At 50.0% G+C, this 21243-nt stretch overlaps 1 protein-coding gene across 2 annotated transcripts in view; it reads left to right on the top strand.

Annotated features, from left to right (window-relative positions):
* Positions 1–21243, top strand: part of FIRRM (FIGNL1 interacting regulator of recombination and mitosis) — a 1527986-nt gene that overhangs the window by 990277 nt on the left and 516466 nt on the right. The window lies entirely within an intron of this gene.

The following is a 21243-nucleotide window of genomic DNA, read 5'->3' as shown; positions in this document are numbered from 1 at the left end:
TTGTGTCACTAAAATAAAGTATTTTTTTAATGTTTTTTTTAGTAACACTAGGTATTTTATTGTGTAGAAGTACTGTTTAACTATAGTGGTATTGCAGGAGCTTTGCATGTCTCCTAGTTCTGCCTTGGCTACTCTGCTACACATGAAACAGGCAGGAAAGTACTTTGCATGTCCTGGCAGTACAAAAACACAAAACTACAGTTTTTACTCTGGAAAGACTTGATCACCCAGTTGGCGAGTACAAGGTTAAGCAGTGAACCCCTCATCTGTGCTAATTCCTGAAAGATGTGACCAAAATAGGCAGTACAAGGTATCAAACAACTTGTAACATTAAGCTCTACTTGTATCCAAAGTTGAAATTGATGTAACTTGTTGCATTGTATAGCTTTAGCATAGCTGCTACTTTTGTTATCTTTAAAACTCCTGTGTGAGAAGGTAGCCTCTTTCTAGCCTTGTTACCCCCACTTTTGGCCTGTTTGTGAGTGTATGTCAGGGTGTTTGTCACTGTTTTCACTGTCTCACTGGGATCCTGATAGCCAGGCCTCAGTGCTCATAGTGAAAACACCATGTTTTCAGTATGGTTGTTATGTGTCACTGGGATCCTGCTAGTCAGGACCCCAGTGCTCATAGGTTTGTGGCCTATATGTATGTGTCACTGGGACCCTGTCACACAGGGCCCCAGTGCTCATAGGTGTGCATGTATATGTTCCATGTGTGGTGCCTAACTGTCTCACTGAGGCTCTGCTAACCAGAACCTCAGTGGTTATGCTCTCTCATTACTTTTAAATTGTCACTAACAGGCTAGTGACCATTTTTACCAATTTACATTGGCTTACTGGAACACCCTTATAATTCCCTAGTATATGGTACTGAGGTACCCAGGGTATTGGGGTTCCAGGAGATCCCTATGGGCTGCAGCATTTCTTTTGCCACCCATAGGGAGCTCTGACAATTCTTACACAGGCCTGCCACTGCAGCCTGAGTGAAATAACGTCCACGTTATTTCACAGCCATTTTACACTGCACTTAAGTAACTTATAAGTCACCTATATGTCTAACCTTTACCTGGTAAAGGTTGGGTGCAAAGTTACTTAGTGTGAGGGCACCCTGGCACTAGCCAAGGTGCCCCCACATTGTTCAGAGCCAATTCCCTGAACTTTGTGAGTGCGGGGACACCATTACACGCGTGCACTACATATAGGTCACTACCTATATGTAGCTTCACCATGGTAACTCCGAATATGGCCATGTAACATGTCTATGATCATGGAATTGCCCCCTCTATGCCATCCTGGCATTGTTGGTACAATTCCATGATCCCAGTGGTCTGTAGCACAGACCCTGGTACTGCCAAACTGCCCTTCCTGGGGTTTCACTGCAGCTGCTGCTGCTGCCAACCCCTCAGACAGGCAGCTGCCCTCCTGGGGTCCAGCCAGGCCTGGCCCAGGATGGCAGAACAAAGAACTTCCTCTGAGAGAGGGTGTGACACCCTCTCCCTTTGGAAAATGGTGTGAAGGCAGGGGAGGAGTAGCCTCCCCCAGCCTCTGGAAATGCTTTGTTGGGCACAGAGGTGCCCAATTCTGCATAAGCCAGTCTACACCGGTTCAGGGACCCCTTAGCCCCTGCTCTGGCGCGAAACTGGACAAAGGAAAGGGGAGTGACCACTCCCCTGACCTGCACCTCCCCTGGGAGGTGTCCAGAGCTCCTCCAGTGTGCTCCAGACCTCTGCCATCTTGGAAACAGAGGTGCTGCTGGCACACTGGACTGCTCTGAGTGGCCAGTGCCACCAGGTGACGTCAGAGACTCCTGCTGATAGGCTCCTTCAGGTGTTAGTAGCCTATCCTCTCTCCTAGGTAGCCAAACCCTCTTTTCTGGCTATTTAGGGTCTCTGTCTCTGGGGAAACTTTAGATAACGAATGCATGAGCTCAGCCGAGTTCCTCTGCATCTCCCTCTTCACCTTCTGATAAGGAATCGACCGCTGACCGCGCTGGAAGCCTGCAAACCTGCAACATAGTAGCAAAGACGACTACTGCAACTCTGTAACGCTGATCCTGCCGCCTTCTCGACTGTTTTCCTGCTTGTGCATGCTGTGGGGGTAGTCTGCCTCCTCTCTGCACCAGAAGCTCCGAAGAAATCTCCCGTGGGTCGACGGAATCTTCCCCCTGCAACCGCAGGCACCAAAAAGCTGCATTACCGGTCCCTTGGGTCTCCTCTCAGCACGACGAGCGAGGTCCCTCGAATCCAGCGACACCGTCCAAGTGACCCCCACAGTCCAGTGACTCTTCAGCCCAAGTTTGGTGGAGGTAAGTCCTTGCCTCACCTCGCTGGGCTGCATTGCTGGGAACCGCGACTTTGCAAGCTACTCAGGCCCCTGTGCACTTCCGGCGGAAATCCTTCGTGCACAGCCAAGCCTGGGTCCACGGCACTCTAACCTGCATTGCACGACTTTCTAAGTTGGTCTCCGGCGACGTGGGACTCCTTTGTGCAACTTCGGCGAGCACCGTTTCACGCATCCTCGTAGTGCCTGTTCTGGCACTTCTCCGGGTGCTACCTGCTTCAGTGAGGGCTCTTTGTCTTGCTCGACGTCCCCTCTCTCTGCAGGTCCAATTTGCGACCTTCTGGTCCCTCCTGGGCCCCAGCAGCGTCCAAAAACGCCAAACGCACGATTTGCTTGTAGCAAGGCTTGTTGGCGTCCATCCGGCGGGAAAACACTTCTGCACGACTCTCCAAGGCGTGGGGGATCCATCCTCCAAAGGGGAAGTCTCTAGCCCTTGTCGTTCCTGCAGTATTCACAGTTCTTCAGCCTAGTAAGAGCTTCTTTGCACCAACCGCTGGCATTTCTTGGGCATCTGCCCATCTCCGAGTTGCTTGTGACTTTTGGACTTGGTCCCCTTGTTCCACAGGTACCCTCAGTCAGGAATCCATCGTTGTTGCATTGCTGATTTGTGTTTTCTTTGCATTTTTCCTCTAACACGACTATTTTGTCCTTAGGGGAACTTTGGTGCACTTTGCACTCACTTTTCAGGGTCTTGGGGAGGGTTATTTTTCTAACTCTCACTATTTTCTAATAGTCCCAGCGACCCTCTACAAGGTCACATAGGTTTGGGGTCCATTCGTGGTTCACATTCCACTTCTGGAGTATATGGTTTGTGTTGCCCCTATCCCTATGTTTCCCCATTGCATCCTATTGTAACTATACATTGTTTGCACTGTTTTCTAAGACTATACTGCATATTTTTGCTATTGTGTATATATATCTTGTGTATATTTCCTATCCTCTCACTGAGGGTACACTCTAAGATACTTTGGCATATTGTCATAAAAATAAAGTACCTTTATTTTTAGTATAACTGTGTATTGTGTTTTCTTATGATATTGTGCATATGACACTAAGTGGTACTGTAGTAGCTTCACACGTCTCCTAGTTCAGCCTAAGCTGCTCTGCTAAGCTACCATTATCTATCAGCCTAAGCTGCTAGACACCCTATACACTAATAAGGGATAACTGGGCCTGGTGCAAGGTGCAAGTACCCCTTGGTACTCACTACAAGCCAGTCCAGCCTCCTACATCCTGTGTCTTCCCAAGCACACATGGAGCCTGTTCCATGCGAATGCTTCCTGCTCTCCTAGGAAGATGTACCAGTGACTCCTAGAATGTTGATCAATGGGGGATTGCAAGCCAGGGAGTGTAAGAAAGTAGCCTCTTTCTAGAATGGTTACCCCCATTTTTTACCTGTTTGTGAGTGTGTGTCAGGATGTTTTTACTGTGTCACTGGGATCCTACTAGCCAGGACCCCAGTGCTCATACATAAAAACCTATATGTTAGTGTGTTGTGCCTGTCTCGCTGGGATCCTGCTAGCCAGGACACCAGTGCTCATAGTTTGTGGCCTAATGTATGTGTTGTCAGTAGTGCTTGACCGTGTCACTGAGGCTCTGCTAACCTACAGGTTCCTCCTGTGGGTTCTCTTCAGATTCTGCTTCCAAGTTTTCTTCAGGAATCCTCTGTAACTACTACTTCATCCTCTGACCTCGTATCAACCACAGCCTGCTCCAGGAACCGCTGTGACAGCAATAAAGTATCCACAAGGATACTTTTCCTCTGCAACTTCAGATCCAGCCAGCAGCTGCAACAGTTTCCATGGTGTGCATGCTCTGAGGACTCCCTGTCTTCATCCTGCTCCCAAAGGACCGAAGAAATCTCCTGTGGGGTGACGGAGTCGCTCCCCTGCTCACGCAGGCACCTTCCAAGAAGATGACCGGTACCCTTGGACTCCTCTCATAGTGAAAAGCGTGCGCCTAAGAACACATAGGGTGGACCCCATAGGCATAGACTGTCCTGAGGTCCTGCTGACGCAATTTGGAGAAGGTGTAAGACCTTGCCTTCCCTGAGAGCGACGGTACCCCTGTGTACTGCTGCTTCTTCATCTCTTGAGGTCTCTGCACTATTTGCAAAATTCCTTTGTGCACAGGTTGGCCCAGGTCCCTAGCACTCAATCTTGCGACGCTCAACTCGCTGAGTTGGCATGGGACCTTCCTTTGCTGTGCTGCACCAACTGCGTTTTGCACCTCCTTTGTCCCCGTGTCCTGGGACCCCCGTGGGTGCTGCCTGGCATCCTGAGGGCACTCTAAGGTTCTGAGAGCCCCCTTTTCCACCTCACACAGAGTTGAGGCCCCCAGGTCCCTCCTGGGTCCAGCCAGTGCCATTTTGACGCAAAACACACTTTTGTCGTAACCAAGGCTGGTTGGCGACTTCAAACACAAAATCACGTCTGCATCCATCTTCACGTCGTGGGACATCATTTGCATCATGCAGGAACCCGCTGGCATCTTCCTAGGGTGCATTCCTGCAGTCTTCGTCCAGCCGGGGACTCTTCCTTTGCACCCCCTTTGCGTTGGCAGGGGCTCCTGCCCTTCCTGGTTCTTCTTTCGACTTCTGGACTTGGTCCCCTTCTTTTGCAGGTCTTCAGATCCAGGAATCCAGTAGTTGTTGTTTGCAGACTTGGTTAGTTACTGCAATATCCCAATCACGGGGTGTAGTGTGTCCTAAGGAAACTTGCAGTACTTTACTCTTGCTTTTCTGGGCTCTGGGGTGGGGTAATTTACTTACCTTTACTGTATTCTTACTCTCCTAGCGATTCTGCACACACTACACATGTCTAGGGGTATTTCGTGATTCACTTTACACTTTTTTGGTATATGATTTGTGTTACCCCTAGATCTATTTTCTCCCATTGCATTCTATACCATTCCCTATTGTTTGCACTATCCTATGAATAATTACTTGTCTAATTTTGGTGTCTAGTGTATATATTGTGTATAATACTTAACTCCAGAAGGAGTATTGTCTCTAAGATATTTTTGGTCCTGTGTCACCCAAATAAATACCTTTATTTTTGAGAACACTGAGTATTGTCTTTACTTGTGCATAAATACTGTGTAATTATAAGTGATATTGCAGGAGCTTTGCATGTCTCCTAGTTCAGCCTAAGCTGCTCTGCTATAGCTACCTCTATCAGCCTAAGCTGCCTGAATACTACTACATTTCACTAATAAGGGATAAGTGGACCTGATATAAGGTGTAAGTACCCAAGGTATCCACTACAAACCAGGCCAGCCTCCTACATTGGTGGTGCAGCAGTGGGATAAGTACTTGCAATTGCTTTACCACTTTACCTGTGTTTTTCATTAGAAAAGCTTGCTCCAATACTTAGAGCATATATAATATATACTTAGAAACCATTTCTAACTTTCAAAAAGTTCTTTAAACTTTGAAATGTTTTACAAAGTTCTGAAAAGTTTTCTCTTTTCTCTAAAAAGTTAGTTCTGTTATTCTACTAACTTTTTACTCACTTTCCTAAACTTTTTTCTTTCAGTATGTCTTCTGTAGAAGCTACCTCTAGAGTTGTCAAGATAACATATGAGAATCTAAACTTTAAAAGTTTGAGGGGTCTTTGCACTGAAAGAAGTTTAGGGATTGAGAAGAACCCCAAGAAGGAGTTCCTCTTAAATCTTCTCCTCCAGGATGACCAGGGACTTAGCACTGGTCCAGGTCTGATAGTGGAAGAGGTATATGATGACTCCAACCAGGAGTGCTAAGAGAAGTAAGATGACAATCCTGGGGAGGGTCCTTCCACAGACCTATCTGTCAACAAGCCCCCTAGTATAACTGGTTGTGGGAAGGGTTCACACTCAAGTAGGGCGCCCTTCACCCCTATAGGCCAGGTCACTAGAGTGGCCCCTGTTAGAGATAGGTCTGCCTCTGCAGCTTCACATAATTCTAACCCTGAGGACCGGTCCCTAAATAGGGAACTCAGAAAGCTGAGGTTAGAGGTAGCCAGACTGAAGCTAATGCAGCAACAGTTGGCCTTAGACAGGGAATCCCTGGCTGTGGAGAAAGAGAGGCAGGGTTTGGGGTTAGTTCCCCATGGTGGCAGCAGCAGTTTTAGGAATACAAATGTTAGGGAACCCTCATGTGATTCTCAGACTCTGCACAAAGTTGTCCCTCCTTAAAAGGAGGGTGATGACATCAACAAGTGGTTTGCTGCACTTGAGAGGGCCTGTAAAATTCAGAAGGTCCCTCATGTACAGTGGGCTGCTATCCTTTGGTTATCCTTCTCTAGCAAAGGTAGAGACAAACTTCTTATTGTCAGAGAGGATGATGCAGATAATTATCAGGTTCTTAAAAATGCACTCTTGGATGGTCTGGTCTGGGCTTAACCACTGAACAGTATAGGCTTAAGTTCAGAGAGACCAGAAAGGAGTCATCACAGGACTGGACAGACATTGTAGACTGCTCTGTGGAGGCCCTAGAAGGTTGGTTATATGGCAGAAAGGTGACTGATTATGAAAGCCTGTATAACTTGATTCTGAGAGAGCATATCTTGAATAATTGTGTGTCTGACTTGTTGAATCAATATCTTGTGGACTCAGACCTGACCTTTCCCCAAGAATTGGGAAAGAAGGCAGACAAATGGGTCAGAACAAGGATGAACAGAAAAGCTCATACAGAGGGTGACAAGGGTGGCAAGAAGAAGGATGTTAAGTCACATCCTTAAAGGGTGGGGACAAAGATAAAAAATCATCAGTGTCTTCATCAGGCCCACACAAATCCTCTGGAGGTGGTGGGTCCAAATCCTCTTCTCACAAAGATTAGAAACCTTGGTGTTATATCTGTAAAGGCAAAGGCCATTGGGCAACTGATCCTGAATGTCCAAAGAAAAACACCAAAACTTCCACCGCCACAACCCCAACTGCAACCACTAGTGTCCCTAGTAATAGCAGTGGTGGTGCTACTAATAGCCAGTCAAAGGTTGTAGCTGGGCTCATCATTGGTAATGTAGTTGGGGTTGGTCTAGTTCGGTAAATCACTGAGGAGGTTTTAGTCTCTGATAGTGGCATTGACCTAGCCACTTTATTTGCTTGTCCCCTTAATATGGATAAGTACAAGCAGCTACCCCTGAATAATGGTGTTCAGGTTGAGGCCTAGAGGGACACAGGTGCCAGTGTCACCATGGTGATGGACAAACTGGTTAGCCCTGAGCAACACCTACTTGGTCACCAGTACCAAGTGACAGATGATCATAGCAACACTGTAAGCCACGCCATGGCTGTTGTGAATCTCAACTGGGAGGGGTGGGGGGTTGACTGGTCCAAAGAAAGTTGCGGTAGCCACTGACTTACCTGTAGAATGTCTTTTAGACAATGATTTGGAGACTTCAGCTTGGGCTGAAGTGGAGTTGGAGGCCCATGCAGCAATGCTGGGCATTCCAGGGCACATATTTGCTCTTACCAGGGCTCAGGCCAAGAAGCAAAGAGGACAGGGAAACTTGGATTCTGGAACAATGGAACAAGTGCTCCCAAAAACTAGAGGTAAGAAGGGCAAACGCTTGTCCACTATCCCTCCCTCCACAGATGATTCCCCTTTTGAGGAAGAGGAATTCTCTCCCTGTGCAGAACCTACAGCTGAGGACCTGGAAGCTGATGTAGCTTAGATTTTGGGTGCAGGGGGGCCTGCCAGGAAAGAGCTGAGTGTGGCACAGCAAACCTGTCCCACATTGGAGGGCCTCAGACAGCAAGCTGTCAAGCAGCAAAATGGTGATGTCACTGACATATACACAGAGTTTACTGGGAGAATAATCTCCTTTATGCTGAAGCAAGAGACCCTAAACCTGGTGCCACCAGGATCCCTCTTCACTACAGGGAATTCCTCCTAACTATGGCTCATGACATCCCATTAGCTGGGCATTTAGGCCAGAGTAAAACATGGGACAGACGTGTTCCACATTTTCACTGACACCATATGTCAGAAGACACAAAGGAGTTTTGTTGCTCTTGTTTCACCTGCCAAGCCAGTGGCAAGACTGGTGGCACCCCAAAGCCCCCCTTAATGGCACTACCAGTGGTTAGGGTGCCCGTTGAAAGGGTAGGCGTTGAAATTGTTGGTCCCCTTGACCTTCCAACAGCTTCTGGCAATAGGTTCATCCTTGTGGTGGTAGACCATGCCACAAGGTACCCAGAAGCTATCCACTTAAGGACCACTACAGCTCCTGCAGTGGCAAAGGCCCTCCTGGGAATCTTTTCCAGGGTGGACTTCCCTAAGGAAGTGGTGTCAGACAGAGGTAGTAACTTGATGTCTCCATACTTAAAAGCAATGTGAAAGGAGTGTTGTGTTACATACAAATTCATCACCCCTTATCATCCCCAAACTAATGGACTGGTTGAAAGGTTTAATAAACTCTCAAAGCTATGATTATGGGACTCTCTGAAAAAATCAGAAGGAGATGGGATGTCCTATTACCATGCCTCCCTTTTGCCTACAGGGAGGTACCCCAAAAAGGAGTGGGCTATAGCCCCTTTTAACTCCTAATTGGTCACCCTGTTAGGGGTCCCCTTCCTCTTGTTACGGAGGGTTGGGAACAACCTTTACAAGCTCCAAAACAGGACATAGTGCACTATGTACTTGGCCTAAGAAGGAGAATGGCTGAGTGTAGGAAAGTACCATCTTGCCTGGCATGTTAACCCCATTTTTACTTGTGTGTCAGTTTGTTTTTGCCTGTCACTGGGATCCCGCTAGCCAAGGCCCCTGCTATCCAGGGCCCCAGTGCTCATAGTTGTGGCCTGAATTTGTTCCCTGTGGGTGCCTAACTGTGTCACTGAGGCTCTGCTAACCAGAACCTCAGTGCTTATGCTCTCTCTGTCTTTAAAATTGTCACTGCAGGCTAGTGACAATTTTTACCAATTCTGATTGGCACACTGCAACACCCTTAAAATTCCCTAGTATATGGTACCCAGGTATCCAGGGTTTGGGGGTTCCAGGAGATCCCTATGGGCTGCAGCATTTCCTTTGCCACCCATAGGGAGCTCAGACAATTCTTACACAGGACTGCCACTGCAGCCTGGGTGAAATAACATCCACGTTATTTCACAGCCATTTTACACTGCACTTAAGTAACTTATAAGTCACCTATATGTCTAACCCTCACTTAGTGAAGGTTAGGAGCAAAGTTACTAAGTGTGAGGGCACCCTGGCACTAGCCAAGGTGCCCCCACACAGATCAGGGCAATTTCCCCGGACTTTGTGGGTGCGGGGACAACTTTACACATGTGCACTACATATAGGTCAATACCTATGTGTAGCTTCACAATGGTAACTCCAAATATGGCATGTAACATGTTTAAGATCAAGGAATTGTCCCCCCATGCCAAATCTGGTATTGGGGTGCCAATCCCTTGCATCCCCGGGGCTCCAGCATGGACCCTGGGTACTGCCAAACTAGCTGCTGGCAACCCACAGACAGGCTTCTGCCCTCCTGTGGTCTGTGCAGCCCTTTCCCAGGAAGGCAGAACAAAGAATTTCCTCTGACAGAGGGTGTTAAACCCTCTCCATTTGGAAATGGGTGTTAAGGGCTGGGGAGGAGTAGCCTCCCCCAGCCTCTGGAAATGCTTTGACGGGCACAGATGGTGCCCTCCTTGCATAAGCCAGTCTACACCAGTTCAGGGATCCCCCAGCCCCTGCTCTGGCGCGAAACTGCACAAAGGAAAGGGGAGTGACCACTCCCCTGTCCATCACCACCACAGGCGTGGTGCCCAGAGCTCCTCCAGTGTGTCCCAGACCTCTGCCATCTTGAATGCAGAGGTGTGAGGGCACAAAGGAGGCCTCTGAGTGGCCAGTGCCAGCAGGTGACGACAGAGACCCCTCCTGATACGTGCTTACCTGACTAGGTGGCCAATCCTCCTCTGAGGGCTATTTAGGGTCTCTCCTGTGGGCTTCTCTTCAGATAACGACTTGCAAGAATTCACCAGAGTTCCTCTGCATCTCTCTCTTCGACTTCTGCCAAGGATCGACCGCTGACTGCTCCAGGACGCCAGCAAAACTGCAACAAAGTACCAAGAAGACTACCAGCGACATTGTAGCGCCTAATCCTGCCGGCTTTCTCAACTGCTTCCTGGTGGTGCATGCTCTGGGGGCTGTCTGCCTTCACCCTGCACTGGAAGCCAAGAGGAACTCTCGCGTGGGGCGACGGAATCTTCCCCCTGCTAATGAAGGCACCAAACTTCTGCTTCACTGGTCCTCTGGGCCCCCTCTCATTGTGACGAGCGTGGTTCCTGGAACACAGGAGCTGGATCCAAGTGACCCCAACAGTCCAGTGGTCCATCTGTCCAAATTTGGTGGAGGTAAGTCCTTGCCTCACCACACCCGCCAGTAATCCTGTGTACTGCGTGAGCTGCAGCTGCTAGGGATTCTGTGCACTTTTGGAAGGAATCCTTCGTGCACAGCACAGCCCATGTCCCCAGCACTCCGTCCTGCATTGCTCAACTCGCTGAGTTGACCACCTACTTCGGGGGACCCTCCTTTGTAGTGTTGAGACGACCGCTGTGCTCAGTTTTCTTGAACCCGTGTTCAAGTACTTCTGCGGGTGCTGCCTGCTTCTGCCTGAGCTCTCTGTGTTGCTGAGCGCCCCCTCTGTCTCCTCCTCCAAGGGGCGACCTCCTAGTCCTTCCTGGGCCCGGGCAGCACCCATTTTCTTCAGCCGCGTCCCTTGCAGCTAGCAAGGCTTGTTTGCGGTCTTTCTGCATGGAAACAACTCTGCATCCTCCAGCACTCCGTGGGACATCTTATGTGCAAAGGAGAAGTTCCTGGCATCTTCCGTTGTTGCAGAATCTTCAGCTTCCCCCCCCCCCCCGGACACTTTTGTGACTCTTGGACATGGTCCCCTTTCTTTACAGATCCTCAGGTCCAGGAATCCATCTTCAGTGCTTTGCAGTCTGTTGTAGTCTTTGCAGAATCTCCTATCACAACTTTATTGTGTTTCTGGGCAAGTTGGGTAACTTTACTCCTACTTTTCAGGGTCTTGGGGTGGGGTGTCTTGGACACCCTTAGTGTTTTCTTACACTCCCAGCGAATCTCTACACACTACACTAGGCCTGGGGTCTCTAAGTGGTTCGCATTCCACTTTCTTAGTATATGGTTTTTGTTGCCCCTAGGCCTATTGCATCCTATTGTATTCTACAGTGTTTGCACTACTTTTCTAACTGTTTACTTACCTGATTTTGGTTTGTGTGTATATTGTGTGTATTCTACTTACCTCCTAAGGGAGTATATCCTCTGAGATATTTTGGCACGTTGTCACTAAAATAAAGTATCCTTTATTTTTAGTAACTCTGAGTATTGTAATTCTTATGATATAGTGCTACATGAAATAAGTGGCATATGTAGGAAGTTGGCTCTGTATATACTATTTCAAAGTAAGAAGTAGTGTGCACAGAGTCCAAGGGTTCCCCTTAGAGGTAAGATAGTGGCAAAAAGAGATAATTCTAATGCTCTATTTTGTGGTAGTGTGGTCGAGCAGTAGGCTTATCAGAGGGTAGTGTTACGCATTTGTTGTACACACACAGGCAATAAATGAGGAACACACACTGAAAGACAAATTCCAGGCCAATAGGTTTTTATATAGAAAAATATATTTTCTTAGTTCATTTTAAGAACCACAGGTTCAAGATTTACAAGTAATACTTTAAATGAAAGGTATTTCACTCAGGTATTCTAGGAACTTTGAATTATCACAATAGTATGTACAGTTTTGGCAAAATTGGCAATAAGCTATTTTAAAAGTGGACACAGTGCAGAAATCAACAGTTCCTGGGGGAGGCAAGTATTTGTTAAGTTCTGAGGTTAGTAAAATATTTACAGGGTTCAAAGTTGGGTCCAAGGTAGCCCACCGTTGGGGGTTCAAGGCAACCCCAAAGTTACCACACCAGCAGCTCAGGGCCGGTCAGGTGCAGAGGTCAAAGAGGTGCCCAAAACACATAGGCTTCAATGGAAACAGGGGTGCCCCGGTTCCAGTCTGCCAGCAGGTAAGTACCCGCATCTTCGGAGGGCAGAACAGGGGGGTTTTGTAGGGCACCAGGGGGACACAAGCAGGCACAGAAAGTACACCCTCAACAGCACAGGGGCGGCCGGGTGCAGAGTGCGAACAGGCATCGGTTTTGTATTGAAAGCAATGGGGAAACCCGGGGGTCTCTTCAACGATGCAGGCAGGCACAGAGGGGGGGCTCCTCGGGGTAATCACCACCTGGGCTAGGCAGAGGGTCGCCTGGGGGTCGCTCCTGCACTGGAGTTTGGTTCCTTCAGGTCCTGGGGGCTGCGGGTGCAGTGCTGGTTCCAGGCGTCGGGTTCCTTGAAGTAGGCAGTCGTGGTCAAGGGGCCTCTGGATTTCCTCTGCAGGTGTCGCTGTGGGGGATCAGGGGTGTCAACTCTGGCTTCTCACGGGCTCGCAGTCGCCGGGGAGTCCTCCCTGTAGTGTTAGTTTTCCGCAGGTCGAGCCGGTGGCGTCGGGTGCAGAGTGGAAAGTCTCAAGCTTCCGGCAGGAAACGTATGGTCTTTAAAAGTTACTTCTTTGTTGCAAAGAGTTGCAGGTTCTTGAACAGGGCCGCTGTTCTCTGGAGCTTCTTGGTCCTTTAGATGCAGGGTAGTCCTCTGAGGCTTCAGAGGTCGCTGGACCCTGTTGGATGCGTCGCTGTTGCAGTTTTCTTCAAAGTAGGGGAACAGGCCGGTGGGGCTGGGGCCAAATCAGTTGTCGTCTCCGTCTTCACTGCAGGGCTTCAGGTCAGCAGTCCTTCTTCTTCTTTAGTTAGCAGGAATCTGTCTTCCTCGCTTCGGGAGCCCCTAAATACTGAATTTAGGGGTGTGTTTAGGTCTGGGAGGGCAGTAGCCGATGGCTACTGACCCTGAGGGTGGCTACACCCTCTTTGTGCCTGTGGGGAGGGGGGCACATCCCTAATCCTATTGGGGGAATCCTCCATCTGCAAGATGGAGGATTTCTAAATGTAAGAGTCACCTCAGCTCAGGACAACTTAGGGGCTGTCCTGACTGGGGAGTGACTCCTCCTTGTTTTTCTCATTATCTCCTCCAGCCTTGCCGCCAAAAGTGGGGGCAATGGCCAGAGGGGCGAGCATCTCCTCTAGCTGGGATGCCCTGTGGCGCTGTAACAAAGGGGGTGAGCCTTTGAGGCTCACCGCCAGGTGTTACAGTTCCTGCAGGGGGAGGTGAGAAGCACCTCCACCCAGTACAGGCTTTGTTCCTGGCCACAGAGTGACAAAGGCACTCTCCCCATGTGGCCAGCAACATGTCTGGTGTGTGGCAGGCTGGCAAAAACTAGTCAGCCCACACTGGAAGTCGGGTATGTTTTCAGGGGGCATCTCTAAGATGCCCTCTGGGTGTATTTTACAATAAAGTGCACACTGGCATCAGTGTGCATTTATTGTGCTGAGAAGTTTGATACCAAACTTTCCAGTTTTCAGTGTAGCCATTATGGTGCTGTGGAGTTCGTGTTTGACAGACTCCCAGACCATATACTCTTATGGCTACCCTGCACTTACAATATCTAAGGTTTTGCTTAAATACTGTAGGGGCATAGTGCTCATGCACATATGCCCTCACCTGTGGTATAGTGCACCCTGCCTTAGGGCTGTAAGGCCTGCTAGACGGGTGACTTACCTATGCCACAGGCACTGTGAGGTTGGCATGGCACTCTGAGGGGAGCGCCATGTCGACTTAGTCATTTTCTCCCCACCAGCACACACAAGCTGGCAAGCAGTGTGTATGTGCTGAGTGAGATGTCCACAGGGTGGCATAAAACATGCTGCAGCCCTTCGAGACCTTCCCTAGCATCAGGGCCCTTGGTACCAGGGGTACCGGTTACAAGGGACTTACCTGGGTGCCAGGGTTGTGCCAATTGTGGAGACAAAGGTACAGTTTAGGGAAAGAACACTGGTGCTGGGGCCTGGTTAGCAGGGTCCCAGCACACTTTCAAATCATAACTAGGCATTAGCAAAGGCAAAAAGTCAGGGGGTAACCATGCCAAGGAGGCATTTCCTTACAGTATGGTAGGAGCTTTGCATGACTCCTAGTTCAGCCTAAGCTGTTCTGCTATAGCTACCTCCATCCGCCTAAGCTGCTAGGACACTACTAATCTACTAATAAGGGATATCTGATAAAGACTTCTAGTTGCAGATTCCTTACCTTAGAATTTTCCCCCAGACGTCAGGTAATCCAGTGATTTTTTTTTTTCAAGTAATACCCTTGCGCATCGGTAGGTGGCGTCGGTCGACTCTGCAGGGGTCGTGGTCGCCGTGATGACGTCGGGAGTAGTACATAGACACTGCCCTTGCGCAGTGACGTCAGTTCTTTTCTTTCCGCGCCACGCGCTGATCTGAGAGAGAGCTACCCTCTGCTATTTTTGGGCCAAATTCGACCGTTTTGACGACTTTTTTGGTGCGAACTTGGTGCGTCGAGAGTGTCCCCGAAGACCGGGTTCAAGCCCTGCGAGGACTGTCACCGCATGATGTCGGTGACGGACCCCCATCGTGTCTGTTTGTGGTGCCTCGAGCTCGACCACGACCCAAAGTCGTGCTCCGAGTGCCGGGTGATGCATCCGAAGGCTTTGAGGGAGCTGTCCCTAAAGCTGATGGCGGCCCGATCTCGCTCGAGAGGAAGGTCTCGTGATCGGTCGTGTAGCCACCAGCACTGGTCGTCATCGAAATCGTCAGGTCACGGTAAGAAAAAGAAGAAGTCGAAGAAGTGCCATCGCTCTCCGACTTCACCCTGTTGCTCGGCTGACGCGGCACAAGCGTCATCGAAGTAGGCCTCTGTCTTCGGAGCCTACGCCTGGTTCGCTCCGCGCTTCCCCGAGTTTCCCTGGGCCGGAGCGACCACACCCAACTCAGAGTTTTACGAGGCTTTGCGCCTCATCTTTGGGCATGCCGACCCCGAAACAGCGCCTTTGGGCCCAAGGGGCTTGGCCGAGGGGCCGTCGGGTTCCGCGCCGGTGGCTTTGTCCCCGGCCACCGAGGTCGCCTCCGGATCCATGCCCGGATCCGCCCGACGCCAGCCCACAGTCGAGACCTTCCCCGGCACCGGGTCAGTCAGTGACGCTCTCTGCGTCGGTGGTGCCTACTATCGACGTTGACCCCATTCTCATCCCCGACGACTCGGAGTCGGATCGGCATCAGCCGACGCCGCCTTCGGCTTCCGTGGGCCATATTCGCATGAGGTCGTATTCTGACCCATTTTCCTATGGGTACGAATATGGGGAGGAATTGGAGGGGTCCCTGGACCCTTATGAATACCAGGACGACCCTACTATGGACTGGGCACAGGACGTGGGCGAAGCCAGTGGTCTTGATACCTCTTCTGACTCTGGCATGCTGTCTCCTCCTATCGTGGCTACTGCGGAGGGAGCTACCTATGGTATGGTGGTTAGTTGGGTGGCGGAGGTCCTTGGCCTTGAGCTACCTACTGTCGAAGTCAGGTGTAACCTCCTGAAGGCGGTGCTTCAGCCTGGGGCTTCTACTTCTGAACCCCTTCTTCCATTTAATGAAGCCCTCACTGACGTCCTTTTGGGTACATGGTCCTGTGAACAGGACGATTGATCGCCGCCATCGGCCTGCGCCGGACGACCCAAAGTTCCTGTCCCAACATCCTATGCCTGAGAGTCTTGTTATCCAGGCGTCCTCTTCTTTTGGTGTGTTCCCTTCCGCACCCCCGGGTAGGGAAGCCAAAAGGCTGGAACAGTTTGGTAAGAAGTTGTTTTCTTCCTCCAGCCTTTCGCTGCGGTCTGTGAACACTGCATGCCTTTGGGGCCGTTAATCCCACTCCCTGTGGGATACGGTTGCGCAAGTCCTGCCACAGGTTTTTCGGGGGATGTCCAACAGTCACTCATGGACATGCCCTTTGATGGCACCCATCTCTTCGGAGACAAATCGGACTCGGCCTTAGAGAGGTTCAAGGAGTCCAGGGCTACGGCTCGGTCACTTGGCCTTTCTGCCACCACATGCCCCCAACAGTCCGCTTTTCGTGGCCACGGAAGGGGCGCCCTGTCGCGTCCTCAACCCTTTCGGCCTTACCAGTGCCCCTCAGGTGTTCACGAAAGTGATGGCAGTGGTTGCAGTGCAGGTTAGGGGTCTCAGTCTTCCCCTACCTCGACGACTGGCTGTTGAAGGCGCCTTAGCCCCAGACAGTGGCTCACACCTCCAGACTACGGCGAACCTCCTGCACCAGCTGAGGTTCACTATCAACGTGCTGAAGTCACACCTGACTCCCTCTCAGACGCTCCCTTTCATCTGAGCAGTTCTGGACACAGTGCAATTTCAGTCTTATCCTCCCCAAAAGCGAGTCGAAGACATTCAGGCTATGATTCCGATCTTTCAGCCTTGGTTTTGAGTTTTAGTGAGTCAGACTCTGATGCTGCTGGGCCTCCTGGCCTCCTGCTTCCTGCTTGTAACACATGCCATGTGGCATATGCGGGCTCGGCAGTGGGACTTTAAGTTCCAATGGGCGCAGCATCAGGGGAATCTCTCCGACATGGTCCAGATCTCGGAGGGGACTGCGAAAGACCTGCAGTGGTGGCTTTCGAATCCCAATTGGGTCAAGGGCAGATCCCTCTCACTTGCCCAACCAGATCTCTCAATAGTGACAGATGCATCGCTTCTGGGTTGGGGTGGCTACATGGGAGAGGTGGAGATCAGAGGCCTCTGGTCTCTGGCGGAGTCGGGATTTCACATAAACATGCTGGCGCTCCGAGCGATCAGACTTGCGTTGAAAGCATTCCTTCCCTCTCTCAAAGGGAAAGTGGTGCAGGTGTTCACGGACAACACTACTGGGATGTGGCACTCCAACAAACAAGGCGGGGTAGGGTCCTGGTCCCTATGTCAAGAGGCACTACGCCTCTGGACATGGCTGGAACATCAGGGCATTACCCTGATGGTTCAACATCTGGCGGGCTCTCTCAACGCCAGAGCAGACTAACTCAGCCGCTAACGCACTGTCGATCACGAATGGCGTCTCCATCCGTAGGTGGCGCAAGGTCTCTTTCCCATGTGTGGTCAGCCTTGGTTAGATTTGTTTGCTTCCGCAGAGAAGGCGCAATGTCAGCTATTTTGTGCTTTGTAGTTTCCAAGGCGGCACTCGCTCGGAGACGCTTTTTGTCTCGAGTGGAACTCCGGCCTCCTTTACGCCTTCCCGCCTATCCCTCTTCTGCCCAGAGTTCTCAAGAAGATCAAGAGTGACCGGGCCCAAGTTATTTTGGTGGCTCTGGACTGGGCTCGAAGAGTGTAGTATCCCGAGCTACTGAGCATGTCCATCGATTCACCACTCAGACTGCCTCATCAGGCAGATCTTCTGTTGCAGCAGCAGGGGACGGTCCTCCACCCGAACCTGTCCAACCTCCGCCTTCATGCAGTTGACGGCATTTGCCCTTCCACCCGAAGGCTGCAATGTTATCTTGGCAGCCAGGCGTTTCTCAACTAAAACTGTATACGCCTGTTGTTGGAATAAATTTGTGGCATGGTGCACCAACAAATCTGTTGACCCCCTATCTGCCCCTCTTTCAGAGGTTCTTCTATTCATTCTTTCTTTAGCCCAGCAGGGCTCTGCATTGGGCACCCTTAAGGGGTATCTGTCTGCCATTTCCGACTTTCTTAGGCTTCCTGATCAGCCCTCACTCTTTAAATCTCCTCTTGTGAGTAGATTCTTAAAGGGGCTCACCCACTTATTTCCTCCCACCCCTTTCATCATGCCTCAGTGGGATCTTAATCTTGTGCTTACTTTCTTGATGTGTACTCCCTTTGAACCTATGCATAATTGGCCCTTACGGCTCCTCACGTTCAAAACTGTCTTTCTTATCGCCATCACCTCTGCTCGCAGGGTGAGTGAGCTTCAGGCCCTTTCTTCAAAGCCTCCGTACTTGTCCGTACACCCCGACAAAGTGGTGTTACGCACTAGAGCTTCCTTCCTTCCTAAGGTGGTTACACCATTTCATGTACGCCAGGCCATGACTTTGCCTACCTTCTACGCACGCCCACATCCTTCCCATGAGGAGGAGAGACTCCACCGTCTGGACCCAAAAAGAGCGTTGCCGTTCTACCTCAATCGTACTAAAGACTTCCGGTTGGACGATCAACTCTTTGTTGGCTATGTGGGTGCGAAGAAAGGGAAGGCGGTGCAGAAACTTACCATTTCTCGATGGGTGCTTCTTTGCAACAAAATATGCTACGCTTTGGCAAAAAAGCAACTTCCTGAAGGCTTGCGGTCTCATTCTACCAGGGCCACTGCTGCATCCACTGCGTTAGCATGCAGAGTTCCTGTCCTGGACATCTGTCAGGCAGCTACGTGGGCATCCCTGCACACGTTTGCTAAACATTACTGCCTGGACAGTCAGGTCCGTTGGGGCGGCTACTTTGGTTTTTCGGTCCTGCAGGACTTTCTAGTATGATCTTAGTTCGCAGCCCACAACCGTGGATGGCATTGCTTGGGTTTCTATTCTAAGGTAAGGAATCTGCAACTAGATGTACAAGTTACTTACCTTCGGTAACGAAATATCTGGTAGAGACATATTCTAGTTCAAAATTTCTTACCGCCCACCCATCCTCCCCACTTGCGAACTGATTTCTAGGAACAGGGATTCCCCCTTTCAGGTCCTTAGCTCTGGCGCACCAATATCAGTGTTCTTAGCGGCTCTGCGCTCTGGCGTGGAAAGGCGTTGAAAGAAACTGATGTCACTGTGCGAGGGTGGCGTCTATGTACTACTCCTGACGTCATCACGGCGACCACGATGCCTGCGGAGTCGACCGACGCCACCTACTGACGCGCAAGAGTATTGCTCAAAGAACAAATCTCCGGATCCAGTCTGACGCATGGGGGAAAATTCTAAGGTAAGGAATCTGCAACTAGAATATGCCTCTGCCTGATATTTCATTACCGAAGGTAAGTAACTTGTACAACTGGACCTGGCACAAGGCGTAAGTACCATCAGGTACCCATTATAAGCCAGCCTCCTACACTGAGTACATGAAAAAGGCCAGCAAAAACTTTCAGGCCAGCCAGGAGCTGCAAAAGCAATGGCATGACCAGAAGGCTGTCCTGACCCAGTACCACCCAGGACAGAAGGTGTGGGTATTGGAGCCTGTGGCCCCAAGAGCACTCCAGGACAAATGGAGTGGACCCCATCTAATTGTAGACAAAAAAGGTGAGGTCACCTACTTGGTGAACCTAGGCACTGCCAGAAGCCCCCTTAGGGTGCTTCTTGTCAGTCGCCTAAAGCCTTACTATGACAGGGATGACTTAATCCTGCTCATGGCTACACACGAGGGACAGGGAGAAGAGAGTGACCCTCTCCCTGGTCTCGTCTCCACCACTGAAACTTATGGTTTAGTGGAGGGAGTAGTTCTGGCAGACTACCTTACTGCTGAGCAGACGAAGACTGTAAAAATCTCCTTGATCAGTTTTCTGAACTCTTCTTCCTCACACCTGGTACAACTACTTGGTGTGAGAATACAATTCACACTGGAGAAAGTTTACCTTTCAAAAGTAAAATTTACAAGCAACCTTACAGGAGGCTGACCTGGGTTTTAGTGGGTACCTTGGGTACTTACACCTTATACCAGGTCCAGTTATTCCTTGTTATTGAAATGTAATAGTGTTCTAGCAGCTTAGGCTGATAGATGTAGCTATAGCAGAGCAGCTTAGGCTGAACTAGGAGACATGCAAAGCTCCTGCAATACCACCTATAGTTACACAGTACTTATGCACAAGTGAAGACCATACTCAGTGTTACCAAAAATAAAGGTATTTATTTGGGTGGCACAGTACCAAGGTATCTTATAGACAATACTCCTTCTAGAGGTAAGTATTATACACAAAATATACACTAGACTCTAAATTTAGACAAGTAAATAGTCATAGAACAATGCCAACAATAGGAGATGCTATGGATTGCAATGGGAGGAAATAGGTCTAGGGGCAACACAAACCACATACTAATAAAGTGGAATGCGAATCACAAATTCCCCTGTAGACAAGTGTAGTGTGTGCAGAATCACTGGGAGAGTAAGAATACAGTAAAGGTAAGTAAATAGCTCCACCCCAGAGCCTAGAAAAGGAGGAGAAAAGTCCTGCAAGTTTCCTTAGCACACACTACACCTTGTTTTGGGGATTTTGCAGCAGCCAACCAAGTCTGCAAAGAACTGCTGGATTATTGGACCTGAAGACCTGCAAAGGAAGGGGACCAAGTCCAGATGTCGAAAGAAGTTCCAGGAAGGACAGGAGCCCCTGCCAACCCAGAAGAGGGTGCAAAAGAAGAGTCCACGGTTAGTCAAAGACTGCAGAATTGCACCCTAGGAAGATGCCAGCGGGTTCCTGCGTGATGCAAAAGATGTCCCACGGCGTGAAGATCGTTACAGGCGAGATCTCTTGTTGGAAGTTGCCTTCAAACCTTGGCTACGACTAAAGTGCGTTTTGTGTCAATGGCGCTGGATGGACCCAGGAGGGACCTTGTGGCCTCAACTCTGTGTGAGGAGGAAGAGGGGACTCTCAGCACTTTAGAGAGCCTTTAGGATGCCAGCCAGCACCCTCAGGAGTCACAGGATCCGGGTTCAAAGGAGGTGCAAAACGCGGTTGATGCAGCACAGCAAAAGAAGGTCCCCCACTGACGGAGAACAACTCAGTGAGTTGTGCATCGCAGGTTGGAGTGCTGGGGACCTGGGCCAGGCTGTGCACGAAGGAATATCGCACAGAGTGCACAGAGGCCTCAGGATTCGAAGAAGACGCAGTACACAGGGGTACCGTCGCTCTCGAGGAAGGCAAGGTCTTACCTCCTCCAAATTGCGTCAGCAGGACCTCAGGACAGTCTGTCGATGATGTCCACCCTCTGTGTCCTTAGGAGCACACTCGTTGCTGTGACCAGGA

The sequence above is a fragment of the Pleurodeles waltl genome, chromosome 4_2, assembly GCF_031143425.1.
Source record: "Pleurodeles waltl isolate 20211129_DDA chromosome 4_2, aPleWal1.hap1.20221129, whole genome shotgun sequence".
NCBI classification, from domain to species: Eukaryota; Metazoa; Chordata; class Amphibia; order Caudata; family Salamandridae; genus Pleurodeles; species Pleurodeles waltl.
Note: the sequence above shows the minus strand (reverse complement) of the source record. Positions and strands in the feature narration are given on the sequence as shown.